General features: G+C 42.5%; 1 protein-coding gene across 9 annotated transcripts in view; it reads left to right on the forward strand.

Moving 5' to 3' along the window:
• TRIP12 (thyroid hormone receptor interactor 12) overlaps window positions 1-13,975 on the forward strand; it is a 180,802-nt gene that overhangs the window by 21,631 nt on the left and 145,196 nt on the right. For all 9 annotated transcript variants that reach the window (XM_075861253.1, XM_075861249.1, XM_075861257.1 and 6 more), the window contains exon 2: window positions 5,917-5,987. The gene's annotated coding sequence lies outside the window, so the exon portion shown is untranslated. The remainder of the gene's footprint in view (window positions 1-5,916; window positions 5,988-13,975) is intronic.

Below are 13,975 nucleotides of genomic sequence, written 5' to 3' on the forward strand. Positions count from 1 at the left end.
TAGGGCATTTATAATCTGGTGACAGTCTCTTTAAGCACCCCATTGAATTAAATGGGGGAAAACCTGCAACATAAAAGCATCGATTCCGCTGCATTAATTGACATGCTGCGGCTGATAGAAAAAACCGTACCGCAATTCAATTTATGTGCATTTTTTTTCGCTGTCTGGATGAGATTTGTTGCAATCTCACCCACACTGCTGTTAATGTAATACACTGCGGAAGATCCGCAGTGCTTACGCCTAGTGTATTCCTACCCTAAAGAGGATCTGTCTACTCTTCTGACATTTCTGTTTTTAGGAAATACTTGAATTCCCCATGAAATATTAATTTTGTAGTATTTTTGGTTAGGACTAGGGATGCACGATGCATCGAAACTTCGATACTGTTTCGATACTGTGCATCCCCAAACGGTTCGATACCATTATTTCATGTATTTCGATACTAAGCTGTGAGGCCGCACAGCTCAGTATTGTAACACATGAATGTATGAGAGTGGGGCTGCAGCTGTGTAATACAACCATTTCCTTGCTCCTGAGTCCTGGCAAGTGTGCGGGGTCAGGATGATGCGATGCGGCCAGCGCTGCACTAATGAGCGGCGGCACTGAAGGCAGAACATGGCGGGCGCACTGCAAAACACCCCCATGTTATGTCTTCAGTGCCGCCGCTCATTAGTGCAGCGCTGGCTGCACTTTTATGTCAGGTGCGTTGCAATGGCTGTATTACAGAGCCACAGCCCCGCTCTAGAACGGCGGAGATCAGAGAAACCTTGTGTCACAGGGAATTCCTGTGACGCGATCGAGGGCCATACCATATATGGCCAGACAGCCCAGGGTCTATTGAAGGACCCCAGGGTGTCTTACCATATTTCCTGTTAGGACAGACCTAAGTATGCCCTAGCAACTGCCTGTGTACGATACGTACACAGGCTAATGTACTGGCAAATATCTGATATATGCCAGTACATTAAAGTTTAAAAATAAAGTAAGAACATAAAGTAATATTAAATGTAAAAAAATACACATACACCTCTTTTTACAATAAACATTAAAATAAGTCTCAATACATAAAACCATACACATGTTCAGTATTGGCTCGGCCGTAATAACCTGCACAACAATTTTTTTGCGTAATTTATGAGGTGTACGCTGTAAAAAAAAAAAAACTTCTTTCACTTATTAATGTAAGGCACGAGGTGTGATGAATTTAACCTCCATGTTCCTCAAATTAATAGTAATGAACCCCATCATGTACCTCACACATTAACCCATTTTGACTGAGAAACAGGATGGGGTTAATTACTATGAATGTGAGGCAGATGGAGGTTAAATTCATCATCACACCACGCGCCTCACATCAGAAAATAGAAGAACTTTTTTTTTTTTATTTTTTTTTTTATTACTGTTGGCAAAGTATCGTTTTGGTATCGAAATCGCAATACTGCACAAAGTATCGGTATCGAAGTCCAAATTCTGGTATCGTGACGTCCCTAGTTAGGACATGGTAGAACTATAGGTTTGCATTGACTTTTTTTTTTCCTCCCACCTTATGGCACTATGCACACTATGCATATTACGTGCGGATTTGCTGTACTGGTTTTCCTGCGGCAAATCCGCAGATTAAAGGGGTTGTCCAGTTCGAAAAAATTGATGGCTTATCCTCATGATAGGCCATCAATAGCTGATCAGTCGGGGTCTGACTCCCAGCACCCCTGCCACAGCTGATTTGAAGGGTCCGCAGCGCTCGAATGAGCACGGCTTTCCCTTCATTCCTTATCTGCTTGTACTGTGAATTGCAGACGCACTTGTGGTGGTTCACAGTATTACAGCCTTCTCCCATGCACTTCAATTAATAGGCCGTCAATTTTTTTAGGACTGGACAACCCCTTTAATACAGTACTAGCAAAGCAAATGAGATTTCAAGTAATGAAAGAATTTTTCTTCACGTAAATTGACCTGTGGTGTGAATTTTAAAATCTGCAGCATGTTTTACCTGCGGAATTCCCTTTTTATCTGGTTTTTGATGCAGGTTTTCCCCATTAAATTACACAATGTGTGCATGTATCTCATAAAACTTAACTCGGCAATGTGCTGTTTCTCTGTTATTCCTCCTGGAAATGTGTGAATGAATTGACAACTGGGTGTAACCATTCCCTTAAAGTTTTAAGGTGAAACGTGTCAAATGTTTCACCTGTAAAAACAGCGTGGCCAAAAACCACACTGTAAGGCCAAATTCAAACGAATGTAGAGTATGTCCGTACGACCGCCATTGAAACAATGGCCGTCACACGGACAAATGTATTTCAATGGGGCCGTTGTTTCAACAGGCCGTGTGATGGGGACGTTGAAAAATAGAACATGTCCGATTTTGTTCTGTTTTCACGGATCCCTCCATAGACTCAAGTCTATGGGGATCTGTGAAAACAGAACCCACATGGGGGCACCTCAGACGTGTGAGAGTCACGTTTTTCGCTTCAGAGTTTCCCCACACTTGTGTGCATCTGGCCAATGGTTTAGTTCACATGTAGCATAAGTACTGTGGATTTTCTGCAATGGATTTTGTTGAGCAAAAAAAATCTGCAGCTTAATACAGTAGCAGCAGAAAGAATGAGATTTGAACAAACCTCATCCACACACTCCGTAAATAAGCAGAAAAAAACACTCAAATTGACCTGCGGTGCCGGCTATTTAATCTGCAGCATGTTAATTGTGTTTGCATAACTGCTGCCCTTCTTTTTGCGGGTTTTATGCCATTGGATTCAATAGGGAGGTAAAACCCGCAACAAATAGCGGATGTTGCCTTTTTTTTCTGCAGCTGGAAAGCTGCAATTCCGCAGCAAAAATTGCAACTCAGAAAAAAAATTAAATCTTATACTTACCCAGAATTCTGTGCTTTTGTCCAGGCTGGCCTCCTGGGATGACGTTTCATCCAATGTGCCCGCTGCAGCCAATCACAGGCTGAAGCGGTCACATTGGATAAAACGTCATCCCAGGAGGCCGGACTACAGGATGTCAGAGGGTAAGTATGCACGTTTTTGTTTTTTTTTTCTCCTGTTTTTCCGCAGCGGACATTCCAGACAGAAAGCTGCACAACAATTTGATGCAGTTTTCGTCCAGAATTCCCTGCAGATGCCAGGGCGGAGAGGCCGTGTATCTTATGCAGTTTATCCGCCCTGTATCATTGTATCAGGTGTGGAGGAATTCAGCCATGTATTTCTTATCCTGGAAACACCTTTTAGGTTCTGTTCACATCAAGTCGGTAGTATTGGCCGTTCTATACCTCTGATGGGGGACTCTGATGTGGGCCATTGTTTAGGGAATATACTGGTGTATGTCACCCATAGGTTCCCATGTTAAATAACCGTATGCTGCCTGGTATACTTCTTTTGCATAGTGCGTGCCGCAAAAATAAAAGGTGTACTGACATATACCCACACGACCGAGGCCACAAGTACAGTCTTTTGACCACCGTCAGTTGAGAGGAGCCCCATACATTTGACGAAGGGCTCAAAGACTGTCAACAGAGCCTAAAATATACAAATACTGCGCTGACAATGTACAGTAATAATGCACTGTGACACCCATATGTTGTAATTGTACTGGTTTGTAAGTGTACCGGCTTGCCATTGACATTAGCACTGTTATTTCTCTGCATAAGCCCCTTTGCACATGACCGTAAAAAAATCTCTAATTGCTGACCGTAATACGGTCCGCAATTACGGACCTGCCTGGTTCTATTGGCCTCAGACACCTTTCTGTATCGCTACGGATAGGTGTCCGTGCCGTAGAACTGTGGCGGAAATTGAGCATGTCCCAGTTTTCGTTTTTTACGGGCCATGCTCCCATACTTTGTATGGGAGCACGGCCCGAAAATGCGGCCGGCCATGCCCGCAATCGTGGGCCGTGATTACGAGCAAGATTACGAGCACGGCCGTGTGCATGACGCCTAACAGATGGCTTTATTATTGGTCTGTGTAGGACATGCCGGGACAAATCTCAGCAAGCTCCTAAAAAAAATTCTCAGACCCCTGCCGTTCTCTACAACAAGGTGGCAGTGGGGCTAGGAAAGATATCACGTCATCTCCTGTCTGCTCCCTGAGGCAGCATGGTATGTCCTTTTATAGCGAAGATGACTCTGAAGAAGGCGTTACACTGGGTTAACACAACCTGATTAAATATCTTTTGGATTTCGTAATGTTTGATGTGTTCCCCAAGGGGTGAGAGAATTTTTGCAACAAGATCTGCTTTGACTACACCCTTAGGCCTTATTCACACGAGCGTATTTCACGTCCGTGTTACGCGTGTTGAAATAACGGACGTCTTTTCTCGCAGCTTGTGTCCACTGCGTGAAACTCGCTGCATGTCCTATACTTGTGTGTTTTTTGCACATCACGCACTTAGGCCTTATTCACATGAGCATATTTCACGTCCATGTTACGCGCATTAAAACAACGGACGTCACACGGACCTATGCAATTCAATGGGGTCATTCAGACATTCAGTGTTTTTCGCGTAGCGTGTGTCCCCTGTGTGAATCTCACTGCATGTCCTATACTTTTGCGTTTTTTGCGCATCACGCACCCATTGATGTCAATGGGTGTGTGACAATCACGGACAGCACACGGACGCACATCCACTAGCCATGCGTTTTTCACGCAACAGTTGTTAAGGAAATGATGAGGGAAAAAAAAACACCTTCAGATTATTTTGCTGACCTAAAAAACGTGTGTCATACGGATGACATACGCATGTAAAAAACGCAGATGCGCACTGTACACGGAACTGCAACACAAGAAAACACTTATTGTAGTCAATGGGTGTGTGAAAATCACGGACGCACATCCGTGTGCTGTCTGTGATTCACGCAACAGTTGCTAAAGAAATAAGAAAATGCCTCCTTTAGATTATTTTGCTGACGTAAAAAAATGCGTGACATACGCACGTAAAAAACGCACACGCCCGTACACGGATGTCAGACGGAACTGCAACGTGTAAAAACGCAAAACTGATACGTTCGTGTGAATAAGGCCTAACTAAGACTGACGCCCGCAGAAATAAGATTCAACACTTTTTTTTTTTTTAGAGGTGCACACATCTTAATAAATTGGTCGCATCTTGTGCCACAAAGTGAAATATTCTCTCTCTCTCTCTCTCTCTCTCTCTCTGTCTCTCTGTCTCTCGAAGATTTAGGCCTCATGCACACGACCGTGTTTTTGCGTCCGCAAATCCACGGGTTAATTGCGGACCCATTCATTTCTATGTGGCCATACCCACTATCCGTGTTTTCACGGCTCTCCGCACATCCGTGCCGCAGAAACTCCGGACATGTCTTATTACGGGCCGCAAATGCACTGCGGACATGCCAATAGAAGTCAATGGGCCCGTGGAAATTGCGGATACACCGCCGTGTGTCATCCGCAGTTTGCGGATTTGCGGTAGTGTTGCTAGGCGACGACCGGGAATGAGTTATGTCGTCATCCTGTTTTACCTAGGCTTTTTTTTTTTTTCATCCGCATTTTGCGGATTACATACGGATGAACTGCGGATTACATAGGTATGAACTGCGGATGACATTCCACGGAACACGGTCCTGGAATTTGCGGACCAGAAAAACACCACGGTCGTGTGCATGAGGCCTTAGTGTGCATTCTGCAACAAAGTACAGTACAATGCGTGTCAATAGGGTTTTGAAAAGCCATTCACAGGGATTTGTCTGCCGTGGATTTGAGTGCAGTGTAGACTTTCCTATTACGTTGTGTATTTGTCACAGATTTTCACTGCGCATTTCACCCTTTGCTATGTGAGATATGTAGATTTTACTGCAGAATCGCCATTACAGTATTGTTTTTTTCTTTATACATATGGAACTCTGTTTATAATTTTAAAACCTATATTTTTATTTTTTTCCCCTCTGTTTAGAAATCCATTTGCCCATCAGTCTTGTTCCTGCATCTCCCTCACGAAAGCACCTTCGTCCTGGCTCGAAGAATGTAAGCATATAACCATACCAGCTAATTACTGCTAAACCATCCATATTTGTTGTGTTTGCTTTTTGGGTCTTGCAACGTACAGATGACGTTACTCCATGTTTGTGGCTACCTGTTCTATTTTTAACCCCTTCCCGTCATTTTCCGTATGGGTACGCCATGGAAAGCCATGACTTCTCGCAAATTGCCGTATCCATACGCCGAATGTTTGGCACCGGCCCAGAAGCTGAGCCGGTGCCATCATCGCCCGATCTCAGCGGTATCTTACAGCTGACATACGGCTGTAATGGCGGGGACCGAAATTAGCTTCGATCCCCGTCATTAACCCCTCAAGTGCAGTGCTTAAACGCGATCGATGCACTTAAGGTGTTTGCAGCTCATCTGAACCCCAGCAATGAAATTGTCGGGGTTCCGGCCTAATACTGGCCTCCCGGTCTGCCTTGCACGGAAGCTGGTCAGGACCTGCCCTGCTGCGGAGCCTGATCGGCTTCCGTAGCCACCGGCAAGATGGCGCCGGCTCAGGAGCTGATCCGGCGTCATCAGCGGTGGAAGTCAGCTGTATGTTACAGCTGGCATCCACCTGTAACCGCAGGAACCGGAGCTAGCTCAGATCCCTGCCATTAACCCCTTCGATGCAGCAATCGAAAGCGATCGCTGCATCTTTAGCGGTTGCTAGCAGATCGCCAGCCCTGACAGGCAATCGGGACTGGCGACTGCTGCTATGGCAACAGGAGACACAATGGCCTCCTGCTCTGCCAATACGGGGGCCTACGGGAGGCGAAGCCTAATCGGCTTGCTGTCAGTGAATAACTGACAGATCTGATACATTGCACTATGTAGGTAGTGCAATGTATTAGAAAAAAAACATCAGACAGTTGGACCTTCAAGCCCACTAGTGGGACTTGAAAAAAAAAAGTGTAAAAAAAGTGAAAACAAAAGTTTCAAGTAATAAAATAAAACACAATCGCCTTTTTTCTCTTATTAAGTCCTTTATTAAGAAATAATATAATAATAATAATCTTTATTTAGATAGCGCCAACATATTACGCAGCACTTTACAATTTAGAGGGGACATGAAACAAACAATATCAGACATTACATAGTGACAAAGATCATTTACAGTTCAAACATGGAGAGTGAGGACCCTGCTCGCAAGAGCTTACAATCTATGAGGACATAAGGGAGACACAAAGTGTAATAGTGTTTGTTCTGTACAATGGTCTGGCCATTTTCATACACATGCGGTGGTAACATAAAGCTGCATGAGCCGGTCACCAGCCAGTATCCGTGTATGACGGACATGAAGAGAAGGAGTGTGAGGGAATCTTATTCTGATGACTAATCTAGAAGGAGGGCCATGGAAAGGAGTCAGATTAGGGAATGTTATAGGCCTGTCTAAATAGATGTGTTTTCAGGGCACGTTTAAAACTGTGGATATTGGGAATTAATCTGATTGTCTGGGGTAGCGCATTCCAGAGGACGGATGCAGCATGAGAGAAATCTTGGAGACGGGAGTGGGAGGTGCGGATTATGGAGGATTTTAATCTAAGGTCGTTGGCATAACGTAGAGCCCGAGTAGGGTGGTAGACGGATGAGGGAGGAGATGTAAGGAGGTGCAGCACTGTGGAAAGCTTTGTGGGTGAGAGTAATAAGTTTGAATTTTATTCTGAAGGGGATGGGCAACCAGTGCAGTGACTGGCACAGATTAGAGGCGTTGGTGTAGCGGTTGGTCATAAAGATGAGCCTGGCTGCTGCATTGAGGATAGATTGGAGAGGGGAGAGTTTAGTGAGGGGAAGACCGACTAGTAATGAGTTACAGTAGTCAAGACTAGAGTGAATCAGAGCAACAATGAGAGTTTTGGCGGTTTCCTCCGTAAGAAAAGGGCGGATTCTGGAGATGTTTTTGAGGTGAAAATGACAGGAGCGTGAAAGTGATTGTATGTGAGGAGTAAAGGAAAGATCTGAGTCAAAAATAACCCCGAGACAGAAATAATAATAAACCATACGTATTTGGTATCGCCGCGACCGTAACGACCTGAGGTATGTTATATTATTTATTGCACGCGGTGAACAGCGTAAAAAAACAAACCTTAAAAAACGACCAGAGTTTCTGTTTTTTGGTCACTTTGCCCCACAAATATTGGAATAAAAAGTGATCAAAAAGTCGCACATATCCAAAAATGATACCAATAAAAACTATAGCTCGTCTCGCAAAAAACAAGCCCTCATACAACTCCGTCAACTAAAAAGTTATGGTTCTCACAACTTGGCGACAGAAAAAATACATTCTTTTTACAAATGTAATTTTATTGTGCAAAAAGTTGTAAAATGTAAAAAAGTGCTATAAATTAGGTATCGCCGGAATCGTACTGACCCGCAGAATAACGTGAACATGTAATTTATAACGCATGGTGAACGCTGTATAAAAAAACTAAACTATGCCAGAATTGCGTTTTTGTTGTTTACCTGGCCTCCTAAAAAATAGGATAAAAGGTAATCAAAAAGTCACACGTACCCCAAAATGGTACCAATAATTACAGCTCATCCAGCAAAATAAAAGCCCTCATACCGCTACGTCTATGAAAAAATAAAATTAGTTATGGCTCCAATAAGTCAGGAAATAAAAATATGCAGTTGTGCCGACCCGAGGGGGAATATTTCTTCTGTTTCAAGAGGCGATTTATCAAGGACCTAAAATTAGGGGACCAGGAAGGGGAGGGCCCAAACATATCCGCTGGAAGCGACGGTGCCCGTATTATACCAGGACAACACTTCCTAGCAAAATTCCCCAAACTGCAAAGGTGCGGAGCGTGGACCAAAAGGAGCATAAGAGGACGCCATATATCAGTGCGACACTGGCCTGTGCGGATAGGATTGTGTCACAGCGTAATGCACATCTATGGATCACTTTATTGTTTTTTTACCCCATTATTATACCACCTGACTATTCCCCTGATGTCCTCTGCCCAGCTTACATGTACCCCCACATTACAAATGGAAACATCACCAATACTCAAACAAAACTACTACCAAGCAAAATCCGCTCTCCAAATGACGCTCTCTCCGCTCTGAACGCTACAGTGTGCCCAAACTGTTTCCTTCCACATATATGGCATCGTCATACCCGGGAGAACCCTTTTAACAATTTTTGGGGTGTGTGTCTCCAGCGTCATAATGGCATATCTACGGAAAAATATACATTTTTAATTTGCACCATCCGCAGCGCATTCATTTATGGAAAAGACCTGTGGGGTGAAAATGCTCACTACACCCCTTAATAAATGCCTTGAGGGGTGTAGTTTCCAAATGGGGTCACTTCTCAGGGGTTTATTTTATTATTTCACATCGGAGCCTCTGCAATTGTGAACCAATACTTTGTAAATTTCCAAATTAGGCCTCAATTTTACATGATACGCTTTCACTCCTGAGCCTGGTCAAATGTCAAAAGGATTGGTAGATAAATTTCATACTGTTTACCCAATGTATTTATACTATACTGTGTATTTTATCTTGATATTCTAATTGCTAGCAAACCCATGATGTGATCAGGTTTCCGAAAAATACGTTTTAGTGATCTATTTATATGTTTATTATTGTCTATCGACTATACCATGCATTGATATGGCCAATTGATTTGACTTAATTTTTTATGAATAAATTTGTACCTTTTATATCGAAATTCCATCTGGAGTTTGCTGGTTTATGTCCAATATTTGTTTTGTTTTTTGAAAATGCTCACTATACCCCTAGATAATTTCCTTGAGGTGTGTAGTTTCCCCAAATGAGGTCACTTTTGGGGGATTTCCACTGTTTTGGCACCGCAAGAGCCCTTCAAACCTGACATGGTGCCTAAAATATATTGTAATAAAGAGGTTGCTCAAAATTCACTAGGTGCTCCTTTGCTTCGGAGGCCGGTGCTTCAGTCCAGTAGCACGCTACGGCCACATGCGGGATATTTCCTAAAACTGCAGAACCTGGGCAATAAATATTGAGTTTCATTTCTCTGGTAAAACTTTGTGTTATAAAGAGAATTAGATTAAAATTTTATTTCTGCAAAAAAATATGAAATTTGTAAATTTCACCTCTACTTTGCTTTAATTCCTGTGCAAAGGGTTAAAAAAAAAATCTAAATGCTGTTTTGAATACTTTGAGGGGTGAAGTTTTTAAAATAGTGACTTTTTGTAGGTTTCTAATATATAAGGCCCTCAAAACCACTTCACATCTGAACTGCCCTGTAAAAATAGCCTTTTGAAATTTTCTAGAAGATGTGAGAAATTGCTGCTAAAGTTCTAAGCCTTGTAACGTCCTAAAAAAATAAAAGGATGTTCAAAAAACGATGCAAACATAAAGTAGACATATGGGGGATGTTAGTTAGGAACATTTGTGTGTGTTATAACTGCCTGTATTACAAGCAGATACATTTAAGTTGAGGAAAATGCTATTTTTTGCAATTTTTCGCTAAATTTTGGTGTTTTTCACAATTAAATACTGAACATATTGAGCGCAAAGTCTAATGTGTCACGAGAAAACAATCTCCGAATCGCTTGGATAGGTAAAAGCATTCCGGAGTTATTACCACATAAAGTGACACATGTCATTTGAAAAATGAGGCTCTGTCAGGAAGGTCAAAAGTGGCTAAAGAGGGAAGGGGTTAATGTTGCAACCTGCATTTACCCTTTAATGTGTGAACATGACTAGGTGCATTGGATAGGATTGGCCATGCTGTTGTGAATTAACGTGTGCCCTTCCTGGGCAGATGAAGTAATTTGAGATTTTCTGCTGGTGGCGTCCTTACTGGTGGTGTACACAAGAACTACATGAACAGTCATTTATACTGGACCTCAGCCATTTTGTAACACTGTCAAGTATACTGAATTTGATTAAGGGGAAGTCAAGGTGCAAAAGATAAGGATCTTGGTTGCAATAAATAATATTTAGATTGCCAATGTGTTATAAATCATGCCAGATTTTCCTAGCACATTGTATAATCTGAACAATCTAATGCTCTGTTCACATCTGTAGTCGACTACACTATTGGTTCCGTCAAAACGACAGATCCAGTGCACAAAAGAGACAAACGGAAACCATGGGCACCGGATCTGTCACGATTGAAATCAATGGTTTTGGTAATGGAAATCTCTGGTTTCCGTTTGTGTCTGTTCAGGGTCCCGTTCTGACAGAAAACGCGGACGGAACGTCCGAATGGGACCCCAACGCAGATGTGAACACAGCCCAAATAATCTAAACTTTGATTTTTTTTTTTATTCTTCCAACTCCCATTCTGCTCTAACTCAATTTCCTGGCACTATGCTTCTGGAAATTTTTTATATTTTTATAGGTAGCTTTATACTTTTAACGGAGTATGTTCCCACATGTTGCTTATGCTTCGTAATAGAACGTGGCATATCCGACACAGAACCCGCAGGGAATTCTGGCGAAAAACCACACCAAATTGTGGTGCAGATTTTTGTCAGGAATCGCTGCTGCAGAAAGCAGAACAGAAAAAAAGCCGATGCTTTCCTTACTGGCGTTGCCACAGCAATGCTTGCCTCTGATCTCCATGCAGCACGGCCCCCTGTGATGATGCTTTAGCCCAAACGCTACAGCCTATGATTGTTTGCGACAGTCACATGAGATGAGACGTCAACCCAGGAGGCCGGACTTAGCGGATTATCTTCACAGCTGTTCTCCGTGATGACAACGCTAGAGAGGAAAGGATAGATTTTTATTTTTTTTGGCAGTTAACCCTTTCAGAACCAAGGGTCATTGATGCCTCAATGGCCGTCCCTAAATTTAAAGATTTGGCATACATTCCTTTAAACTGTCTTAACTTTTAAGCTACTTTGAATAACTTAACCATTTTTTTTTAATTTTTTTAGAACAAATCACACTTTCCAAAAATATATATTTTTACTACATATGTGACGCATTTTATGTTACAAACAATTGTTTTTATTTTATTTTTCCTGATACGTCAAATGTCTGCGTGGCACCTGACTGCAATTCATATGTCCTGTATAAACAAACTGCCATCTGAAATATAGATAGACAATTTTTTTTTATACCCACTATAAGATCTTTGCATAACTTCATATGGCTTCAAGATCTGGTCAAAGAGGTCGTACCCACCCATTTTCTTGTTGTAATCAATAATACATATGGGCTTTTGAATTTTATTGGACGACCTCTTTTCTTTAATTGGCATCAGTGTGCACAGTAGTCAACATGAACACGTCTTTCTTATCACGATAATGAAGCACTAGCATATTGCCACAACGGAGAACAGCAGGTTCCCCTTTTTTAAGCTTTTGGCTCTGTGGAGCAACTGGAAATCCCTTTCTTGTATGGCAGATAGCACCACAGGCCCCTGTATTGGCCGCTTGGAGTCTTTGGAATAGGGGGATGCCCGAATAATAGTTGTCCAGATATAATTTGTAGCCTTTGTGGAGCAATTGGCCCATTAACTCCCAGACAATCTTGCCACTTTTTCCGATTTCTGGTGGGCAACCTGGAAGATTTATTTGACTGTCCTTCCCCTGGTAGACACGAAAATCCAATGTATAGCCAGTGTTGCTTTCGCATAGCTTATACAGTCTGTTTGAAGCGTTATACTGTTTAAAATAGAGTCTGCCCTTTTTGTCACATTTTGGCTAGGTGCACAGAGATACATAAATTTTTGAGAAAAATGGTTTAGAAGAGGCTGAATCTTGTACAAACGATCATAGTCTGGGGATTCATTTGGGGGGCACTGACTATTGTCATTATAATGGAGAAATTTTAACAATCTCATAACGGATTCTTGGCATAACTTTGGCAAAACCTGGGGTCCCATGTATGGGGCTTTCTTCCCAGTACGATCTTAAAGCGTTTTTGTTTCTTTTTACAATGCCCATTACTAGTGTAAGCATCAGAAGCTTTATGAATGAATTAACTAAATAACAATTTATCAAGCTAACTAACCTATTCCTGCCTGCCTATTCTAACACTAAGGGGCACAGGGAATACAAAGTATATAGTCTCTATATACTTTGTAAGTGTGTGTGTGTATATGTGTGTATATGTGTGTATATATATACACACACACACACACACACACACACACACACACACACACACACACACGTACACGTGGTTTGAATGTTTTAATTCACTTTTCTTCTGTCTTCCCTTGATCGGTCTACGTCTCTCTGAAACACTGACAGAGTGAAGGAGGCTGAGAGGAGATGACAAGCGCGAAAAGTTTGTTTATGAACACTTTTCAGAGATCACCATGATTGGTTTGGCTGCGGAGCATGTGATCGCCATGATTAGCCAATCGTTCAGCGGTCAGTGAGCAGGTTGCCGGGGATACTAAGGGCCAGTTCACACTGAGTTTTTTTTTTTACACGGTTTTTGACGTGGCAACCGCGTTGGAAAACGCACCAAAAAACGTCCGAAAATGCCTCCCATTGATTTCATTGAAAAACCGGCTTGCGAGAAAAAGGGACATGCCCCATCCATCTTCGGGCGTTTACACCTCTGACCTCCCATTGACATCGATGGGAGGCAGAGAAAGCCTATTTAGCTGCGTTTTATGCCCGCAGCGCTCAATGGCCGCAGGCGAAAAATGACGTGAAAATCGGCGTGCCGGCAGGGGAGAAATTGGAATTTTGAGGCAGATTTTCCTCCTGCAAAAAAACTGTGTAAACCCAGCCTAACATTGACGGCGAGCGCTTTTCTCAGCGCTATGCTGGCTGCATGGGGCATATGCGGCTAGGATGTGAATCGACAGATTGAGATTGTCGGCATGAGAAGGGTTAAACGGGCTTTACCTACCTAATGAATTCAATGGGGTTAACCTGCAACAAAAGTGGAACTATTACACCGCATAATTGATATGCTGCAGATTAAAAAAATGCACTGCAGGTCAATTTTATGTACGTTTTCTCAGCATGTTTTTTTTCCGCACTGTATATCGATTTGTTGAAATTTCATCCACTTTGCTGCTACTG

Source organism: Rhinoderma darwinii, chromosome 4 (assembly GCF_050947455.1).
Source record: "Rhinoderma darwinii isolate aRhiDar2 chromosome 4, aRhiDar2.hap1, whole genome shotgun sequence".
Classification (NCBI taxonomy): domain Eukaryota; kingdom Metazoa; phylum Chordata; class Amphibia; order Anura; family Rhinodermatidae; genus Rhinoderma; species Rhinoderma darwinii.